Raw genomic sequence first — 23,020 nt, 5'->3', positions numbered from 1 at the left:
ATGGGAGACTCGAGCATTTTTCAAGGGGACCAAGGCTCTGCACAGGGAAGCTTGGCCAAACACCTGGGAACCTCATAAAAGGATGGAAACACCACGGAAATGGACAGGAAACAGCAGGGGCAGCATGCATGGATGCCTCTGAGGCTGCTTAATCGCACCATTATGCCAAAATTATGGGCAACAGCATGGCCATGACAGAGTGACCGAATGAGGCTAGATAGCATCTAAAACATCCAATAATTGACCCTGACACTATAGGGGACGGCATGCAGAGGCAGCGGCAGCAGGCTAGAGAGTGTCATGGCGACATACCCTAAATGGACTCAGGCTTCAAACCAATGGGTGGCAGAGAGGAACCAAAGGAGGTGAGCAAGAAGCGCTCAAATAATATCGGTACATGATAAAAGTTTGCCAGTATATTTTGTGGATTACACAGCAGGGTGGCGACAAAGTTAACATGGAAGCCATGAAAACAATCCAAAATTCTGCCTGACACAGCTCGTTTGATAAGGGGACCATGTATGGAGGCAGTGAACTAGTAGTAGATTAAAGGTGCTACAGTTAAAACTATGTTAGTTGGACCTTGGCATGGAGCTGGCGCTCCGCTGCCAGGCAAGCTTTCGCCAATCCAAGCCCCTGTCTGTAGGCTACTCCCCAAACAGCACTTCTAAGAACCTTTTGTATAAGATCAAGTGTAGTAGCGTTCTTATAAGTTTGGGATATGGCGGGTGAGGGGAATGTAAACAGATGCGCAAGAAGCGCATGATGCGCATGGAGCTGGCGCTCCGCTGCCAGGCAAGCTTTCGCCAATCCAAGCCCCTGTCTCTAGGCTACTCCCCAAACAGCACTTCTAAGAACCTTTTGTATAAGATCAAGTGTAGTAGCGTTCTTATAAGTTTGGGATATGGCGGGTGAGGGGAATGTAAACAGATGCGCAAGAAGCGCATGATGCGCATGGAGCTGGCGCTCCGCTGCCAGGCGAGCTTTCGCCAATCCAAGCCCCTGTCTCTAGGCTACTCCCCAAACAGCACTTCTAAGAACCTTTTGTATAAGATCAAGTGTAGTAGCGTTCTTATAAGTTTAGGATATGGCGGGTGAGGGGAATGTAAACAGATGCGCAAGAAGCGCTGAAATAATATCCGTAAATGGTAAAAGTTTGCCAGTGTATTTTGTGGATAACACAGCAGGGTGGCGACAAGGTTAACAACTTTGATGTGGAATCCATGAAAACAACCCAAATTTCGGCCTGACACACCTCGTTTGATAAAGGGACGATGTATGGAGGCAGCTATATAAACGACTTTTGGAGGTAGCAATGGAGACAACGTGTGGAGGCTGCTATGGAGACAATTCAATTTGGATAGTGCCTGTATGTGGCAGTCCAAAAAAGTTTTCAAACCAGAGGAGCAGGTAGGTGGCCCTCCAGAAAAATGGAATAGATTGAGTGCCTGTATGTGGCAGTCCAAAAAAGTTTTCCAACCAGAGGAGCAGGTAGGTGGCCCTCCAGAAAAATGGAATAGATTGAGTGCCTGTATGTGGCAGTCCAAAAAAGTTTTCAAACCAGAGGAGCAGGTAGGTGGCCCTCCATAAAAATTGAATAGATTGAGTGCCTGTATGTGGCACTCCCAAAAATTGTTGAAAACAGAGGACCGGGTCGGTGGCCCTCCAGAAAAATTAAATGCATAAAGTAGTATAGCTAGAGCCAGTGGGCCCTGTCAAAAAATAGCCAGTTTCCTCTGCTTTACTGTACAAAGAGGAGGAGAAGGAGGAAAATGAGGAGGAGGAGGAGGAGGAGTGGATAAATTATTCAGGTTGAGCTTCCTTCACCTGGTGGAGATTGGAAATTATGAGAAATCCAGGCTTTATTCATCTTGATAAGCGTCAGCCTGTCAGCGCTGTCAGTCGACAGGCGTGTACGCTTATCGGTGATGATGCCACCAGCTGCACTGAAAACCCGCTCGGACAAGACGCTAGCGGCAGGGCAGGCAAGAACCTCCAAGGCGTACAGCGCCAGTTCGTGCCACATGTCCAGCTTTGAAACCCAGTAGTTGTAGGGAGCTGTGTGATCATTTAGGACGATGGTATGGTCAGCTACGTACTCCCTCACCATCTTTCTGTAAAGATCAGCCCTACTCTGCCGAGACTGGGGACAGGTGACAGTGTCTTGCTGGGGTGACATAAAGCTGGCAAAAGCCTTGTAAAGCGTACCCTTGCCAGTGCTGGACAAGCTGCCTGCTCGCCTACTCTCCCTCGCTACTTGTCCCGCAGAACTACGCACTCTGCCGCTAGCGCTGTCAGAAGGGAAATACTGTTTCAGCTTGTGCACCAGGGCCTGCTGGTATTCATGCATTCTCACACTCCTTTCCTCTCCAGGGATGAGAGTGGAAAGATTTTGCTTGTACCGTGGGTCCAGGAGAGTGAACACCCAGTAATCAGTGCTGGAATAAATTCTTTGAACGCGAGGGTCACGGGATAGGCAGCCTAGCATGAAATCTGCCATATGCGCCAGAGTCCCAACTCTCAAGAATTCACTCCCCTCACTGGCCTGACTGTCCATCTCCTCCTCCTCCAACTCCTCCAACTCCTCTTCTTCTGCCCATACACGCTGAACAGTGAAGGTCTGAGCAATGGTCCCCTCTTGTGTCTCGCCAACATTCTCTTCCTCTTCCTCCTCATCCTCCTCCACCTCCTCCGATATGCGCTGAGAAACAGACCTAAGGGTGCTTTGGCTATCAACAAGGGAATCTTCTTCCCCCGTCTCTTGTGAGGAGCGCAAAGCTTCCGACTTCATGCTGACCAGAGAGTTTTTCAACAGGCCAAGCAGCGGGATGGTGAGGCTGATGATGGCGGCATCGCCACTGACCATCTGTGTTGACTCCTCAAAGTTACTCAGCATCTGACAGATATCAGACATCCACGTCCACTCCTCATTGTAGACTTGAGGAAGCTGACTGACCTGACTACCAGTTCTGGTGGAAGTTGACATCTGGCAGTCTACAATCGCTCGGCGCTGCTGGTAAACTCTGGATAACATGGTCAGTGTTGAATTCCACCTCGTGGGCACGTCGCACAACAGTCGGTGAGCGGGCAGTTGGAGGCGGCGCTGCGCTGCCCTGAGAGTGGCAGCATCTGTGCTGGACTTCCTGAAATGCGCACAGATGCGGCGCACCTTCGTGAGCAAATCAGACAGATTGGGGTATGTCTTGAGGAAACGCTGAACTATCAGATTTAACACATGGGCCAGGCATGGCACATGTGTCAGTCTGCCGAGTTGCAGAGCCGCCACCAGGTTACGGCCGTTGTCACACACAACCATGCCTGGCTTCAGGTTCAGCGGTGCCAGCCACAGATCAGTCTGCGCCGTGATGCCCTGTAATAGTTCTTGGGCGGTGTGCCTTTTATCGCCTAGGCTCAGCAGTTTGAGCACCGCCTGCTGTCGCTTAGCGACGGCACTGCTGCTGTGCCTAGAGCTACCGACTGATGGCGCCATGCCCACGGATGGTCGTTCGGAGGAGGAGGTGGAGGAGGGGTGGGAGGAGGAGGAGGCATAGTAGGCCTGAAACACCTGGACCGAGGTAGGCCCCGCAATCCTCGGCGTCGGCAGTATATGACCAGCCGCAGGGTCAGACTCGGTCCCAGCCTCCACCAAGTTAACCCAATGTGCCGTCAGCGATATATAGTGGCCCTGCCCGGCAGCACTCGTCCACGTGTCCGTGGTCAGGTGGACCTTGTCAGAAACGGCGTTGGTCAGGGCACGGATTATGTTGTCTGACACGTGCTGGTGCAGGGCTGGGACGGCACATCGGGAAAAGTAGTGGCGGCTGGGGACCGAATACCGAGGGGCGGCCGCCGCCATGAGGCTGCGAAAGGCCTCGGTCTCTACTAGCCTATAGGGCAGCATCTCCAGGCTTAGCAATCTTGAGATGTGCACATTAAGGGCTTGGGCGTGCGGGTGGGTTGCACTATATTTGCGTTTCCGCTCCAGCGTCTGGGGTATGGAGAGCTGAACGCTGGTGGATGCTGTGGAGGATCGTGGAGGCGACGATGGGGTTTTTGTGGCAGGGTCCTGGGCAGGGGGCTGACTATCAGCTGACACAGGGGAAGGAGCAGTGGTGTGCACGGCCGGAGGTGAACGCGCTTGTTGCCACTGAGTGGGGTGTTTAGCATTCATATGCCTGCGCATACTGGTGGTAGTTAAGCTATTAGTGGTGGAACCCCTGCTGATCCTGGTTTGGCAAATGTGGCACACCACAGTCCGTCGGTCATCCGGTGTTTCCTTAAAGAACCTCCAGACTTCTGAAAATCTAGCCCTCGCCGCAGGAGCCCTCGCCACGGGAGCTTCACTAGTTGACACATTTGGCGCTGATGCACCAGCTCTGGCCCTGCCTCTCCGTCTGGCCCCACCACTGCCTCTTCCAACCTGTTCTGGTCGAGGACTCTCCTCCGTCTCAGAAGCACTGTGTTCACCCGGCCTCTCAACCCAGCTTGGGTCTGTCACCTCATCATCCTCCGATCCCTCAGTCTGCTCCCCCCTCGGACTTCCTGCCCTGACAACAACTTCCCCACTGTCTGACAACCGTGTCTCATCATCGTCGGACACCTCTTTACACACTTCTTCCACCTTCGTCAAGAAGGTCATCATCACCCACAGACTGCGACTGGTGGAAAACCTGGGCATCGGAAAATTGCTCAGCAGCAGCAGGACAAGTGGTTTGTGACTGTGGGAAGGGTCCAGAAAACAGTTCCTCAGAGTATGCCGGTTCAAATGGCAAATTTTGCTGGGAGGGGGCAGACTGGGGGGGAGGAGGCTGAGGTGCAGGAGCTGGAGGAGTGCCGATTTCGGTGACATGGGTGGACTGCGTGGAAGACTGACTGGTGGACAAATTGCTCGAAGCATTGTCGGCAATCCACGACATCACCTGTTCGCACTGTTCTGGCCTCAACAGTGCTCTACCACGAGTCCCAGTAACTTCAGACATGAACCTAGGGAGTGTAGCTCTGCGGCGTTCCCCTGCTCCTTCATCATCAGCAGGTGGTGTCTCACCCCGCCCAGGACCACGGCCTCTGACCCCTGCAGTAGTTGGACGCCCACGTCCCCGCCCTCGTCCTCTACCCCTAGCCCTCGGGTTAAACATTTTGAAAATGAGAGTTATAACTTTAATTTTTTTTTTAACGGTTTTTTTTTTTTTTATTTGTGTGTTTTTTAGTTTTTAAAACCAAACGATGCTATCCTATTGCTATGGCTATTTTCTAGCCAAGTATAAAAGCACACTGCTATGCCAGATGAGATGACGCTGAGTTATGAAAAAAATAAACGTAAAATAAAAAAGGAAATGGCAGACTGTGCCTAATTGAAATACAACCCCGGGCCCTAATAAATTTTCCCACTTCGGTCTTTGCGATGGATATGTGCGTCACTAAGCGCAAAACACAGTGGTCGCAAGTCTCACTCCAAATTGCTCACAATTTGCTAGTAGATGCACTGCAACAACTACAGCCACCAGCAGATCAACCAGAAATCAAATATATGTAACGCTATTGTAGACGTAAGTAAGCCTTTTGGATTCTCCTATGGCTATTTTCTAGCCAAGTATGAAAGCACACTACTATGTCAGATGAGATGACGCTGAGTTATGAAAAAAATAAACGTAAAATAAAAAAGGAAATGGCAGACTGTGCCTAATTGAAATACAACCCCGGGCCCTAATAAATTTTCCCACTTCGGTTTTTGCGATGGATATGTGCGTCACTAAGCGCAAAACACAGTGGTCGCAAGTCTCACTCCAAATTGCTCACAATTTGCTAGTAGATGCACTGCAACAACTACAGCAACCAGCAGATCAACCAGAAATCAAATATATGTAACGTTATTGTAGACGTAAGTAAGCCTTTTGGATTCTCCTATGGCTATTTTCTAGCCAAGTATGAAAGCACACTACTATGCCAGATGAGATGACGCTGAGTTATGAAAAAAATAAACGTAAAATAAAAAAGGAAATGGCAGACTGTGCCTAATTGAAATACAACCCCGGGCCCTAATAAATTTTCCCACTTCGGTCTTTGCGATGGATATGTGCGTCACTAAGCGCAAAACACAGTGGTCGCAAGTCTCACTCCAAATTGCTCACAATTTGCTAGTAGATGCACTGCAACAACTACAGCCACCAGCAGATCAACCAGAAATCAAATATGTATAACGCTATTGTAGACGTAAGTAAGCCTTTTGGATTCTCCTATGGCTATTTTCTAGCCAAGTATGAAAGCACACTACTATGCCAGATGAGATGACGCTGAGTTATGAAAAAAATAAACGTAAAATAAAAAAGGAAATGGCAGACTGTGCCTAATTGAAATACAACCCCGGGCCCTAATAAATTTTCCCACTTCGGTCTTTGCGATGGATATGTGCGTCACTAAGCGCAAAACACAGTGGTCGCAAGTCTGACTCCAAATTGCTCACAATTTGCTAGTAGATGCACTGCAACAACTACAGCCACCAGCAGATCAACCAGAAATCAAATATATGTAACGCTATTGTAGACGTAAGTAAGCCTTTTGGATTCTCCTATGGCTATTTTCTAGCCAAGTATTAAAGCACACTACTATGCCAGATGAGATGACGCTGAGTTATGAAAAAAATAAACGTAAAATAAAAAAGGAAATGGCAGACTGTGCCTAATTGAAATACAACCCCGGGCCCTAATAAATTTTCCCACTTCGGTCTTTGCGATGGATATGTGCGTCACTAAGCGCAAAACACAGTGGTCGCAAGTCTCACTCCAAATTGCTCACAATTTGCTAGTAGATGCACTGCAACAACTACAGCCACCAGCAGATCAACCAGAAATCAAATATATATAACGCTATTGTAGACGTAAGTAAGCCTTTTGGATTCTCCTATGGCTATTTTCTAGCCAAGTATGAAAGCACACTACTATGCCAGATGAGATGACGCTGAGTTATGAAAAAATAAATGTAAAATAAAAAGAAACTGCCAGACTGTGCCTAATTGAAATCAAACCCCTAATAAATTTTCCCACTTTGGTGTTTGAGGTGGATATGTGTGTCACTAAGAGCTAAACACAACGGTAGCAAGTCCCCCTGCTAATTCCTCATAATATGGTACTAGCTGCACTACTAGTGCCAGCAAGCCCAGCCACAAGCAAATAAAAAAAAAAGGATAACGTTATTGTAGCCCTAAGAAGGGCTGTTGGGTTGTTGTAGAATCACTCCTGCAGTAAGCTAATAGAACACCCTAACGCTTTCCCTGACCAGCAGCAGCTCTCTCCCTAGCGGCATCCAGACAGAGAATGATCCGAGCAGCGCGGGCAGCGGCTAGTCTATCCCAGGGTCACCTGATCTGGCCAGCCAACCACTGCTATCGACGTGTGAGGGTACCACGTCATGCTGGGTGGAGTGCAGAGTCTCCTGGCTTGTGATTGGCTCTGTTTCTGGCCGCCAAAAAGCAAAACGGCAGGAGCTGCCATTTTCTCGAGCAGGCGAAATACTCGTCCGAGCAACGAGCAGTTTCGAGTACGCTAATGCTCGAACGAGCATCAAGCTCGGACGAGTATGTTCGCTCATCTCTATTTACCACCATAATATTAGGAGAAAAAATAAACTATTTTCATTTCAGAAATGAATAGAGCAGGTGGTAATAGTAAACAGCTTCTTTGTGTCTTTTTTCTTCTCCTTCTTTCTCCTGTGGTGAGCAATGTATCTAAAAGCATTCTGAAGTCTTCAGACAGATAAGGAGGCTAATGATTATCTCTTCCCAACCATAGACAATATTTCACTTGATGATTCAGCTCTCTGAGGATATTTGACCATCCAGTTGACTGTCTGTAAATAGTTAGGTCCTTAGACAATTTATCAGGTTCCTTTATCACTCAGCTGTCTGTGGATACAGGTAAGAAAGCTCATTTACACAAACTGCTTAAATAAGCTAGAAAGGTGGGGAAAAGAAGGGCAAAAGAACAAATTTATCTAATAAAGTATGTAACAAAGTTATCATCTGCATAATGATTTATTGGGGCACATTTACTTACCCGGTCCTGTCGCGATCCAGCGGCGCCTTCTCCGTCAAGGATTCGGGTCTTCCGGCGATTCACTAAGGTAATGCGCCCCATGCCCACCAGGTGTCACTGCTGCGCCGAGGTCTGCCGGAGTTCGCTGGAGTTCACCAGCCTATCCTGGGTGCAAGCAAGCAACACATTTTTTTTTAAAAATACAGCGTTTTTTTCCAAATCCGTTGGGTTTTTCGACGGCCACGCCCCCTGATTTCCGTCGCATGCATGCCGGCGCTGATGCACCACAATCCGATTGCGTGTGCCAAAAACCTGGGGCAATTCAGGGAAAAACGGTGCAAATCGGTAATATTCGGGAAACCCGGCGAAAAATTGCGATTCGGGCCCTTAGTAAATGCCTCCCATAATATTTTGATGAAAGCTTAGTTACACTTTAAGTAGCATATTAACATGCAAAGGAAATGTTTATTACTTTTCTACTTGTTATGTAATCACATTTTTATCAGAGATATCAAATATTTCTTATAGATATCATTTTTGTTTATTTTTTTGCACAGGGAAGTTGCATGTTCTCGATTTCTTGATCTCAGCAGATACTGAACCGGTGCCCTATTTTGAGTCCATTTGTGTTCCTTGTCAGCAGCTGCCATGGGGGCGTCTCTGGTGAAAACATTCATATTAATTAGTTTTTCTGTCCAAATCAGCAATGCCAATGAGTACATAGCACCAATACCAAACTCTATCCCTACAAAGAACGTACAAGCACCACATGGCTGGGTCTTATTGCCATCATCCGCCTCCCCTCACCCTTATCCTGCCAACAGCAGCAAGTGAAACCAGATTTTAGGATTCACAAAGAGGGAAATAAAAAGTGCATGTAGGGTGTCCCTGGACAGCAAAGGTCCTTTCCCAACCGCTATAACCATAATACATCAGAATAGAGGTACCAAAATGTATTAGTAGAGAATCGACACACATTGTTCTTGCTGATGCTTCTCCCTCAAGCCCCGGGGTAATGCCCTAATGAAATATAAAAGATCATATGAGTCAGTGACTATGAGAAGACGTGAAATCACATTAACTATATATTTGTACATGTGATCTCAGCATCTGGTTGTTTCCAAGTAAATTTGTTCCAGTAATGTGGGCAAAACCCAAATCCACATTTCTTCATAACAACAACTGACCATTTTCTTTGAGAAGACCCCCATTCCTACTAATGCTATTGTGTGGTCCAGTACTAAGAGACAGTATACAGGACATATTAATAGACAACTAGATTGTATATAAGGATGGAAAAGGTCCATCAAGTCCAACCTTTAAGAATTAAATAAATGTTTTTTCCCCAAATCCTGTGATATTTTTTCTCTCCAGAAATATATATAGAGTCTGCCATAACAACCTCCTGCGACAGAGAGTGTCATAGTTTCACTGCTCTTACAGTAAAGAACCTTTGTCTATGTTGATGGTAGAATCGCCTCTCCTCTAGGTGTAGAGGATGCCCCCTGTCTATGGTGATGGTAGAACCTCTACTCCTCTAGGTGTGGAGGATGCCCCCTGTCTATGGTAAATGGTAGAACCGCCTCTCCTCTAGGTGTAGAGGATGCCCCCTGTCTATGGTGATGGTAGAACCTCTACTCCTCTAGGTGTAGAGGATGCCCCCTGTCTATGGTGATGTTAGAACCTCTACTCCTCTAGGTGTAGAGGATGCCCCCTGTCTATGGTGATGGTAGAACCTCTACTCCTCTAGGTGTGGAGGATGCCCCCTGTCTATGGTGATGGTAGAACCTCTACTCCTCTAGGTGTGTAGGATGCCCGTTGTCTATATTGTGATGGTAGAACCGCCTCTCCTCTAGGTGTAGAGGATGCTCCCTGTCTATGGTGATGCTAGAACCACCTCTCCTCTAGGTGTAGAGCAGGGCTCAGGAACCTTTTTGACTGAGAGAGCCATGAACTCCACATATTTTAAAATGTTATTCTGTAAGAGCCATACAATATGCACTTGCCCCCCAGTAGATAGGTAGTCCCAGTGTCACGGGTGCCCCTGCGATCTAGGTCTCGGATCTCAGGCACTCTCCGTGGCAGAACCCCTTTCCGACCTCACTCAAGTCAACACTGTCCGGCTCCCATCCCGACTGGCCAGCGTGTGCTCTGGCACGCGCGGATTCAAAGGGCCAGTGCGCCGCTGATAGGCGCTGCCCACTTCCCGGATTCCTTTAAAGACCAGTGGCTACCAGATAGGTAATGATAGCACATGCCCCCCAGTATATAGGTAGCCATAGCACATGCCCCCCAGTATATAGGTAGCCATAGCACATGTCCCCCAGTATATAGGTAGCCACAGCACATGCCCCCCAAGTAGATAGGTAGCCACAGCACATGCCCCCCAGTATATAGGTAGCCACAGCACATACTCCTGTTATATAGGTAGCCCGAGCACATACTCCCAGTAGATAGGTAGCCACAGCACATACTCCCAGTAGATAGGTAGTCACAGCAAATGCCCCGAAGTAGATAGGTAGCCCCAGTACATGCTCCCAGTAGATAGGTAGTCACAGCAAAACATAAAATGAATATAAACTCCCTGCAGCCAGTTCCTCATCGCTCCCACACTCTTCTCTTTGACCCAGGCTTAGACAATGGTGGCGATGGCGCCTGGGTCGTACAAAGGAAGTAGGCAGCGGTAACATCGCTGCTTGTGACCAGTGATCAGTCTAAGAGACACAGCAGCCATCACTATTTATTAATGATCTGTCTGAGCAGCCAACAAAAGAGCCACATCTGGCTCCCGAGCCATAGGTTCCCTACCCCTGGTGTAGAGGATGCCCCCTTCTCCTGGTCACAGGCCTATAAAAAGATCTTTGGAGAGATCCTTGTACTGTCCGTTCAGGTATTTGTACATTGTAATGAGGTCTCCCCTCAGTTGTCTTTTTTCTAAACTGAATAATCCCAAATTTTCTAATCTGTCATTGTATTCTAATTCCCCCATTCCCCTAATAATCTTGGTTGGTCTCCACTGCACCCGTTCCAGTTCTACTATGTCCGTTTTATACACCGGTGCCCAAAACTGTACACAATATTCCATGTATGGCCTGACCAGGTATTTGTGTAAGGGCAAAACTATGAAAACTATGTCTTTATCATGAGAATCTATTCCTCATCCCTCATCCCATAATTTTATTTGCTTTAGCAGCAGCCGCCTAGCTATAGTCACTAAAATTAAGTTTACCATCCACCAATACCCCCAAATCTTTTTCAGCTCCAGTTTTACCAAGTAATTAACTTTTTAGAACATAATTATACTTTTTGTTTCCATGGCTCAAGTGCAAAACTTTACATTTATCTGCATTAAACCTCATCAACCATTTCTCTGCCCACTCCTCCAGCTTCCACAAATCCCTCTGTAACGCTAAACTATCAACCTCAGCATTAATTACTTTACACAGCTTAGTATCATCTGCGAATATTGAAACTTGACAGTGTAAACCCACTACAAAATCATTGATAAAAATATTAAAAAGAAGTGGCCCCAATACTGACCCCTGTGGCACTCCACTGGTAACGTCAACCCAATCTGAGAATGTGCCATTAATGACGACCCTCTGTTTTCTATCACTAAGCCAATTACTTACCCAGATACACAGATTTTCTCCTATTCCCAGCAGTCTCATTTTATGTACTAACCTATTATGCAGCACTGTGCCAAATGCCTTGTAAAAGTCCAAATTTACAACATCCACTGCGTCCCCCAGATCCAGTCTGGAAGTTACTTCCTCATAGAAGCCAATCAGATTAGTCTGACAGGACCGATCTCTCATAAACCCATGCTGGGTTATAAGGTTGTGCACAGTGAGATACTCCAGGTTAGCATCTCTAACAAACCCCTCAAATATTTTTCCCACCACAGAAGTTAGACTCACAGGTCTGTAGTTTCCAGAATCGCTTTTTGATCCTTTTTTGTATATTGGTACCACATTTGCTATGTGCCAGTCCTGTGGAACATAACCAGTCCTCGGGGAACCTTCAAATATTAAAAATAACTGTCTGTCTATAACGGTACATAGTTCATGCAGAACCCGGGGGTGTATGCCATCTGGTCCCGGTGATTTATCTATCTTAGTGCTTGTGAGGCAGCGCCGTACCTCTTCCTGGGTTAAACTGTTGACATTCCAAAGAGAATTTACATAATTCCTCACCATTTCTTCCACTAGGGGATATTCCTGGGTGAAGACAGTCGAGAAGGCGACATTCAGTAGATTGGCCCTTTTTTCATCTCCTTCCACCATAACCCCCATGTTACTCCTCAGAGGGCCCACACTCTCTGTTTTTACTTTCTTATTTATATACTTGAAAAATAATTTGATTATTTTGGCTCTCCCTGGCAATATTTCTCTCAGTCTCTATTTTTGTGGCCTTTATCTTCTTTTTACAGGATTTTTTTTTGTCGATAATCCTGTAACGCCTCATCGCTACCTTCACGTTTTAGCACCTTAAACGCCTTAACTCTTTCTAAACTCTTTCCCGCTTATTGATTCCCTTACAAGACTAATTAGCCACATTGGCTTTTTCTTGCTCCTTTTATGCTTTTTCCCATATGGTATGTGTTTCTCACAGGCCTTTTTTAGAATATTTGTGAAAAAGTCCCATTTTTTATTTGTTGGGGGGGGGGACTTTTGTCTTTGAGAACATTGTCCCAATTATGTTCAATCAACATTTATTGATGAATAACGAATATAAACAGAATTTTCAGGACAAGAAGGGTGGTCTCGCAGGACCCCTGCAATTAGGTACATATCACATCATGTTGCAGAATGGCAAGGCAGCAGGCTGTACATTTATATTGAGATGTAGATCGTGAGATACCGGCTGTGGGGGTCTGCCCACCCTTTCTGATGATAAGACGAGACAAAGACACGAACAGGGGGTAGACAGTACAAGACATAGACGAGAAGGGAATGACCCGGTGGGGAAAAGGGGGGGGGGTCTGGGGATAGGGATGGCTTCCGTGTCATGTTTTGGCAGTGCACTACAGGCATGTTAATTAATTGCAATGCAAGAGTTCTGAAAGGGACAGATTCGGGAAGAGACCGAGTTATTTTAGGCCAAAAGGTCCTGGAAGGCCGGGGTTGACTGGTAGTCTTCCCAGGGGGTCCACACAGTGGCTGTCTTACTCGGGTCAGGCGTGTCCTCGGCCACCAACTCCTCCATTCTGCGTATGTATCGGAGCTCCTGTATCCATTCCACAACCGTGGGTGGATGAGGGCTCTTCCAGTGTCGAGGAATCACAGTCCTTGCCGCTGTAAGAAAGTGGCGAAGGAGTCCTTTTTTAATGGAGGAGACGGAGCCCGGTAGCACGGAAAGAAGGGCAACCTGTGGGCTGAATTGTATCGTCTTACCAGACACTCTGCTATAGGTGTCAAACACCATCCGCCAGAAGTCCTGTATGATCGAGCAACTCCACCAGATGTGAAGAATGGATCCCACCTCCACACCGCACCTCCAACAGAGCTCCGAGACTCCAGGATAAATCCTGTGGAGCGTGAGGGGGCACCTGTACCAGCGTGATAGAATCTTATAGTTCTTCTCCTGAGCACTGCAGGGCAGAGGGAGTTTATGGGAGAACAAGAAGGCTTTGTCCCAGTCTGCCTCTGTGAGTGTGGTTGATAAGTCTGTCTCCCACGCTGACACAAACCCTGGGTTCCCCTGGGAGGACTCAGCGAGCAGTATAGCATACAGCTGAGACAAGACATGGGCTGGGGGTGATGTGGGTCTAAGTAGCGCCTCAAACCCGGTTAGGGATGCCCCAAAGCTAGAGTCAGCGTCCGAGCTTACGTACGAGGTTAACTGTTGGTATTCCAGCCAGGACAATGTAACGTCTGGATTGGAAGCTCTCAATGAGTCCCAGGAGGGCAAGGTGCCTCCCGATACTACCTGGCCCATACGAATATCTGTTCCCACCTCCCAACACAGGAATCTCCCTCTCCCCATCCCTGGGGGGAACGCTGGGTTGTTAAATAGGGGAGTGAGGGGGCCCTGTATTCTAATTATGGAGTCTCGAGACGCAAGCCTGTCCCATTCCCGGAGGAAGTATGGGGAGAAGAGTGAGTGTGTGAAGTTCTCTGGCCGCTGTGCCGGCCGAATCCACGGAATGGTGCGCAAGTGAGGGTGGGTGAGGTCTGTCTCCAGAGAAACCCATTGCTTGGATGCTTTGTGATAGTGCCAGTCTACCATGCGCATGAGCAGTGATGCGGAGTGGTAAAGTTTGGGGTCAGGAAGACCCACCCCCCCAGCAATTTTGGGTCTAGCTAGTGTGGAGTAGCTGATCCTACTTGTCCCTCCCCCCCACACAAATCTCCGGAAGGCTGCTTTTAGGCTTGTAAAGAATGAGCCCGGGGGGCGTATCGGTAGCGTTTGAAATAAATACAGGAACCGGGGCATTACGTCCATCTTCAAGACATTGACTCGGCCGAACCAAGAAAGGCCGCCACTGCGGTATTTGGCCAAGTCCTGTATTGTGCGATTCAGGAGAGTTTTATAGTTAAGGTTATATAGGCACGAGAGGTCCGCTGGGATGTCAATTCCTAGATAACGAATGTGTGATCTCTGCCATTTGAATGGGAATTGGGAGGCTAGGTGGGATATTTCGCTTTCGGGGAGGGAGATGTTCAGGGCTTCTGATTTCGATAAATTAACTTTGAAGTTGCTAAGGAGGCCAAAGCGGGAGAACTCTGCTAGGATGGACGGGAGGGAGATCCGGGGCTGTGACACATACAAGAGCAGGTCGTCCGCATAGATAGCGGTCTTGTACTGCTTAGGTCCGACCTGGAGACCGTGTACACTGGGGTTGCCACGAAGCGCCACCGCCAGGTGTTCCATAACAATAATATACAATAGTGGGGAGAGGGGGCAGCCCTGGCGGGTTCCGTTCTGGATCGAGAACGGCTTGGAGGAGGTGCCATTTATTCTTACTTGAGCTGTGGGGGCTGAATATAGAGCTTTAATCATGCTCAGAAACCTAGGTCCTACCCCAATTTGTTCTAGGGCCGCCCAGAGGAATCCCCAGTGTACACGGTCGAACGCTTTTTCCGCGTCCACTGACAGTAGGCATAGCGGTTGTTTAGCAGACTTAGCCCGGGATATCAATAGCAAGGTCTTATTAGTATTGTCCCGGGCCTCCCTCCCGCGGAGGAATCCCACCTGGTCTTTATGTATGATGGAGGGAAGAATGGTCCCTAATCGGTTAGCCAGGAGTTTTGAGTACAACTTTATGTCCACGTTAATCAATGATATGGGGCGATAGTTGGCACACACTGTGTGATCTTTTCCCGGCTTGGGGATGACAGAGATATTAGCTTTAAGGGATTGACGCGTGAAGGGAGTGCGCAATGAGATCCCATTGAAGACCCTAGTAAGGAAGGGAACCAGTTCTTGTCTGAGTGTTTTGTAAAATCGGGGGGTAAACCCATCGGGTCCAGGGGATTTCCCGGCGGGGGTCAGTTTTATTACCTCTGAGAGCTCTTGCTCCGTAATGTCCTCCTCGAGTGCCCCCCTATCTTCATCCCTCAAGTTAGGGAGTGCCGTGTCTGTAATGTACGCGTTCATTTTGTCTTGGAGTTGTATCGGGGTCATATCTTTATACTGGCCCTGTATGTTGTAGAGTTCCTGGTAGTATGAACGGAACACATCAGAGATTGTGGAGGGGTCGTGTGCCACCCGCCCCCCCCCATCCTGTACCTTAGGGATATATGTGGTAGCTGACCTAGGGTGAAGAAGCCTCGCTAGGGGCCCACCACATTTGTTAGAATGTTCGTAGAAGAATCTCTTATTCCTGTCCCTGTACCTCAGGTGCTTTTGGTCAAGTATGTTTCGTAATTCCTCCCTAGTATTAAGCAGCTCGTTCAGCACTGGTTGCGAGCCCCCTGCCTTGTGTGTTGCTTCTAGCGCTTGAATTTTACAGAGCAAGTCCTGGACTTTGGCGGCTTTCTCTCTCTTTAAGCGTGCTCCATGTGAGATAAACTCGCTACGGATCGCTCCCTTTAATATTTCCCATTGAACTGGGAGGGGGGTGTGATCGTCTACATGGGTGTCGAGGAAGTTAGCAATGCACTGCTTAACCCCTGTCATACAAACTGCGTCCTTCAGTAAATTGTCATTTAATCGCCAAGCCCATGGGGTAGAGTATGGGCCAGGCACATTCAGGGTGATAGATATCGGAGCGTGGTCAGACCACAGGGCCGGGGCAATGGCGGCTGTGGGTTGCCAGCCCAATGCATAATGGCTTAACCAGAACATGTCAATTCGACTGTACGATTGGTGTGCCGGTGAAAAGTATGAGTAATCTCGGCCCTGTGGGTTGAGGACACGCCAAACGTCCACCAGCTGTGAGTTATGCAAGGCCCTTTGTAGGGAACGCATCTGAGCGGGGGCCGCGGCGGGTCTAGGGGTGGAGCAATCTGTGCGTGGGTCCATTATGAAGTTGAAGTCGCCCCCAAGAATAGTCACTCCCTCTGCGAAGTCCCGCAGTTTAGTCAGGATAGATCTACACATCAGAATCTGCCCTTTGTTGGGGAGGTAAAGAGAGGCCAAGGTAATCAGGTGCCCCCACAGTCTCACCTTAAGAAAAAGATAACGTCCCTCGGGGTCAATTTTTGAATCCAGCACCTCATGAGTCAGTCTCCTGTGGATCGCAATAGAGACCCCTCTGGATTTGGAAGCTGGATTTGTACTATGATGCCAGGACGTGAAGAATCTGTCTCGGATCCCTGGTATCTGGCCGGTACGGAAATGGGTCTCCTGTAGAAAAAGAACATCTGCTTTAAGCTTGTGCATTCGATATAAAATCTGGCTACGTTTTTGAGGGACATTCAGTCCCCTTGCATTAAGAGAGTAGCATGTTATGGGAGCCATTGCGGGGGAATATGGGTAGAAGGGCAGACACAAGAGGGGTAGTTAAGGCAAGGAGTGGGTAACAAACGGTGTGACAAAAGACTCACAACAAGAAGACAGAACAATAACAAATAAACTGTCGGGTACTATGTACCACTAATCACTATAAACTCTAGTGGGGTCAAGGACCAGAAGGGTCTATCCACCTTTAACTCCGACTAGCGCAGTCAAGGGCACCCCGGTGGGTAAAGGGCTTTCTATGAGGGGGCTCCCCCCCCGGACACCCCCCCCCCCAAAGAATAGATTATATTGTGTGTCTACAAGGACACAATGGGGCACATTTACTTACCCGGTCCAGTCGCGATCCAGCGGCGGGTTCTCTGCACTGGATTCGGGTTCGGCCGGGATTTAATAAGGTAGTTCCTCCGCCGTCCACCAGGTGGCGCTGCTGCGCTGAAAAGCATTTTAACGCGCCGGAATTCACCGAGGCCGTCTGAGTGAAGGTAAGCGGGTCCCGAACGACACATTTTCGGTTCTTAAATGCGGCGGTTTTTCCGAATACGTCGGGTTTTCGTTCGGCCACGCCCCCCGATTTCCGTCGCGCGCATGCCGGCGCCGATGCGCCACAATCCGATCGCGTGCGCCAAAATCCCGGGGCAATTCAGGTACAATCGGCGCAAATCGGAAATATTCGGGTAACACGTCGGGAAAACGCGAATCGGGCCCTTAGTAAATGACCCCCAATGAGTTATGCAAGTCATAGGCATCGGAACAAAAGCATAGAAACTGGTAATCATCCCTAACAATGGAAAAAATAAAAGCAACTATACTGGGATGAGGTTAAATGAGGTTGATATAGCAACCCAAGGTAAACATATGCACTTACAGCTGTGAACAGTAACATAAACATAGAAGTCTCGCCTCCTCCCGTGGCCGCACAGATCCTCCCCCGCGACCTCTTAGCCCACCAGTCGTTTGAGTGATTATACTACGGTCCCTGTTAGTAGGAGCTGAATGATCCAACGGGATTATTGCGTAGGTCGGGAACCAAGGTCACGGGGCGGATCCCGCCCCAGGGGAGTCGGCGAGGGCCTCAGCCCCCACGAGAAGGGGTGCACCAGACTATAAGGCAATTACAAGATTCAATGTAAAGAAAGAAAAAGAGAAATATTCCATTGTGATCAAACGCCCTCAGGTTGCTGGGCCGGCCCCGGTGGGCCTCCTCTTCTTCCCCTGCGCCCTCCGGAACGTCCACGAGGGTTTCTCTGGGGACGAGGGGGTAGGGCCCCTCTCCCCCCTGGAGGAAGGGTTGGGAGGGATGGCCAATCCTGAATGGCGATTGGGGGCAGCTCTAGGTCCCTGGAGAGGGCTGGTAAATCACCCAGGTGACGTAGGGAGAAAGTTCTTCCCGCTCGACGAATTTGCAGGCGGAATGGAAAGCCCCATGAGTATTGAAGTTGACGCTCCTGGAGAATTGCTAGGAGAGGCCTTAATGCCCTGCGTTTTTGTAGAGTGAGGCGGGAGAGATCTGGAAGGAGCTGAATAAGATGGCCCTGAAAGTTCGGTGGGCCTTTTTCTCTCACCGCCCGCATGATGCTGTCTTTCACTTGGTACCTGTGCACTCTACATATCACATCTCTGGGTCTCTCGTTGTCTGGTGGCTTAGGGGCTAGGGACCTATGTGCCCGGTCAAGTTCCAGCGTTGTGTCAGGGGGGACCCCCAAGATCCCATTAAATAATTGCCTGAGGATAAGGTCTAATCGTTGGGGTTCAACGGATTCAGGAAGTCCTCTTACTCTTATATTATTCCTTCTCCCTCGGTTTTCGGTGTCATCAATGGCATCAGTCAGGTGTTGAAGTTGCAAAGAGTGCGTGGCCAACAGCTCCTCATGACGGTCAAGCCTAGAAGTGGTGATTGTAGCGGTTTGCTCTGTGGCAGATACCCGCCCTTCAAGGACCTGAACATCCGTACGCAATGTAGCTAATTCCGCTCTGTAAGCCGCTTCAAGCCTGTTCACATAAGATTCCATATCGTCCCGAGTTGGGATAGCAACAATGTGTGTTCGCAAATCGCTGATGTCGGCCATTGCCTTTGTCATATAGATCGTTTCCCGTGAGGGATAGAACTCCCCAATTGAGGGTGGATAGCACGCTGAGCCGGTCCCCTGAGAATGAACCCTGGAAGGGTGGAAGGCATCTGGGGTAGACGGGCCCGAAAGGTCCGATATAGGAGAACCAGGGGGCAGGTAGTCTAGAGGTGAACCGGGGGTCTCTCCTGCGCCCCGGGCATCCCTCTCTGTGGCCAGCCCTCCATCCGCGGCTGGTGATGATAATGGCCTTTTAGAGACCCTGGTGGTAGTGGCCGGGGGGGCTGTTGACCCTGCAGGGGTCTCTTCCCAGCCCTCATTCTCGAGCCCTGGAGGATGTGAGGGATGCCCCATGTGTTGCCCCTGTGGGGTACTCACGGTTGCAGGTGTACCCCTGCTGTCTGATGGCTCCTCTCCGGGTGGCTGCAGCGTGCACGACCGCTGCGCTTCCCCCTGGCAAAATGGCGGCTGTGCCTCCACATGGTGGGCCGCCTCCACGTGTTCCGGCGGAGGCGACTGCGTCCCCGTGCCGGGATGCGTGTCGGGATGCCGGGGCCTGTCGGCTGTTGGTTCGGGAGTCGGGAGCTGTCTGGCCTCAGGGTCCGGCTCCAATTGCGGTTCCCGCCGCTGTGCGGGTGATGAGGTCCCCTTCTGATGCAGCCGGGCAGCGGGAGTCTGCGGTGACGAGGCCCCGGCGGCCATCTTGGCTGCGGCCGCTGGCTGCTCGGGGAGGAAAAATTTACCGATCCCCGCGGCTGCGAGGACCGGTGTTTCAGGGGGGACGTCCGTTCCCCTCTTCTTCTTCCGAACTCCCATTATGTGGCAGTGTTCCGATGCCGAGAAACCCTTTTATCGGGTGAGTGGAGGGATCCGGAGCGGGAGCTCGAGGTAAACGTGTCCTCACTCCTGCATAGCCAGGCCACGCCCCCTCACATTGTCCCAATTAATGCCTATAAGGTCTTCCCTTAGTTGCTGAAAATTTGCCCTCCTGAAGTTTAGATTGTTTGTTGCCCCTCCACTAACGCTCTTAGTGAAGCATAATACAGAATCAATGATATTATGATCACTACTACCCAGGTTCCCCCAACCTGTAATTTTGATACCCTATCAGGTCTGTTGATTAGGATAAGGTCCTGCAGTACCCCCCCTGCTGCCTTTGAAGGACCTGCATATTTCTGCCCCCCAGTCAATATCTAGGTAATTGGAGTCCCCCATGATAAGTACTTCACCATGCTTTGAAGCCGCATCCATTTTAGCTATCAGCAGTTCCTCTGCTGCCTCCATTATATTTGGAGCCTTATAACAAACTCCTAGTAATATTTTATTATTCTTTATCCGTCACCTGATCTCCACCCATAGGGACTCCACATTTTCATTGGCGTCACCGATGTCATCTCGCAGGACAGGCTTGAGACAAGAATTCCTCCTTTTTTATTTATTCGAACATTTCTAAAAAGACTATAACCATCTATAGCAACAGCCCAATCATAGCTACTGTCCAGCCGTGTCTCACTGATACCCACTATATCAGTGGTGGCGAGCCTATGGCACGGGTTCCAGAGGTGGCGCTCGGAGCTCTTTCTGTGGGCACCCAGGCCTTCACCCGAAACACAGAGTTTGGCAGATAGGGCTCAAGGCTTTCTCCTGTGATCCAATGCATCCCAGGACGTGCCACTATTTTAAAGCAAATTTAAATCTTTGGCTGCCAGGACTACAGGAGGAACGAGAAGGTGTGGATAGAGATGGATTGTCATTGGAGCTCGTGCTCTGGGTCCCCTGATTCTTCCTCTTCAGGGGACCCTGGGAGAAGCTACAATCCAAATTTCCCCATTATCTTTCTCTTGTATTGGTGAACTCAGGACGCCAATATGATTAAAACCTGTGATACAGCTGGGATCAATAAGTTACTGCTTACATTGTCATGTTGGCACTTTGCGATATATAAGTGGGTTTTGGTTGTAGCTTCGGCACTCTGACTCCAAAAGGTTCGCCATCACTGCACTATATCATATTCGTGCTCCAACAGTAAGGCTACATTCACACTACAGTATGGGGGACGTATATACGGCCGACGTATATGCGGCCGATATACGTCCCCCATACACTCCTATGGGCTCACGGCCCTGTACGGGAGCGGTACGGTGCAGCACACGTGCGGAACCGTACCGCTCCGTAGCCCGGGGAAAGATAGGACCTGTCCTATCTTTCCCCGTATTACGGCGCCGTGCGCTATTAGTTTCTATGGAGAGGGGCGGGGGTGAGCTGCGCTCACCTCCTCTCCCCGCGCTGCCGTGAGCCCGCCGTACTACGGTGTGGCGGGCTCACGGCAGTGTGAATTTAGCCTAAGAGTTCCAGTTCCTCCATTTTGTTTGTGAGGCTTCTGGCATTTGTGTACATACACTTTATATGGTTTTAGCTATCCTTCTTCCTTGTGTTCTTATTCCCCAATCTTATTCCAATATATAAGATACCATTTACCCTAACTCTGCTAATGACCCTGCCATATCCAGGATGGTTAGATTTTGGCAAGAGGTCAAAGTTAAAGGGAATTCAAGCAACAGTTGCAAAATGTGTGTCAGTGTGTATAGAGTCCCCTTCTAAGATTATCCATAATGCCCTGTGACAATGCTCACGGGTTACTTCTATAGATACCGGAAAGTACCTCTGGTCTCTAGTTTTCTACTTATAGTAAAATGTTTTGCTTATTGCAGTAACAGTCTCCCTTAAAAATAATAAACTTCTATACTTACCCTCCGGCGCTCCACGCATATACATATACACACACATATATATAAATAGAGAGACAAAGAGATCCGGCAATGTGACTGTGGTAATCTTTTTATATTTGCTATCCGTGGCCTCCTTCCTTTTAAAATCAACTTTTACAATTATGCTAATGAGCGAGACAGGCTCTGGGGGCATTACCAGAGCAACTCCGTGCCGTAGCTTCACAGGCTGTTACACTGTCTTGCCATAGTGCTTTCTCGGCAGTTCCCCCTCCCTCTGTCTGATGTGCCTTGATCTATGAGTAAGTGTCTCTGGTTTATCAAACTTGATTTCCATGATAGATTTCCTTTAATGCCTAACAAATTCTTTAACCTGAAGGATTAATCATTTTTTTTATAGAAATGTTGATACAATATAATAATTAGATAATAATGTCCAAGCCCTTCAAATGTTTTAGGCATAAGTTCAGCGATTATAGTTCAGTGCTAACCACTACTATGTTAGTTGTACGCTGCTAATATAGGATATATTATTAATAATTATTAATTATTAATATATTAATTATTATTAATAATTATTAATATTGACTGAAAATATATTTGCACCATGCTGGGGCTGTACAGCGGGGTCTCTGCTCCCATCATACTGTTCTGTAGTTCCTCCTCCTCTTCTAAAGTACATTTGATGTGATCTAACACCACATATAGGTTATAATGTTACTTCTGGCAGACAAAGGGTTACACACGAAGCATTTTGACTTATTTTGCTGTAGTGACTCTGAACATGTTGTGGTAGTCCCTGGAGAAGCGGGAGCTATATGCGGTATCAGGTGAGGAGAGGGGAGCTGATGAAATACTTAATGAGGGTGTTTGTCACCTTGGCAAGGACTTTGGCAGCAGGGTGATGAGCAGCAGTCACATGTGACAAGTACAGTGCCGTACGTTACCTGTAATCGCTATGATTTATCACTGCCCGCTCCTCTAACACATCCGGCTTTGATACATATTTGATAGATTTGTACCATTGGCGCCTGCGATCACTCACTCCTCAGAAGCGACACATCTGCCATGTTATTGTCACAGATACTTACCGCTACAAATTACAGACGCTAAGAACCCACACTGCAAGACTCAAGAACTTTCTCAATGCCTTGTAGGAAAAAAATGAGCGGCCTTGATCTTGTGCTGCACATCACAACCAATAATCATTCTCTAGAAGGATTAGGACTTCTCTAGAAATACTATTAAAAGTACATTGTGCAAAGATTATAAAAGTGGGTCCCCCAATACCAGA

This window comes from Engystomops pustulosus, chromosome 3 (assembly GCF_040894005.1).
Source record: "Engystomops pustulosus chromosome 3, aEngPut4.maternal, whole genome shotgun sequence".
Taxonomy (NCBI): Eukaryota; Metazoa; Chordata; class Amphibia; order Anura; family Leptodactylidae; genus Engystomops; species Engystomops pustulosus.
The sequence above is the reverse complement of the archived record's forward strand: the minus strand, read 5'-3'. Positions refer to the sequence as shown.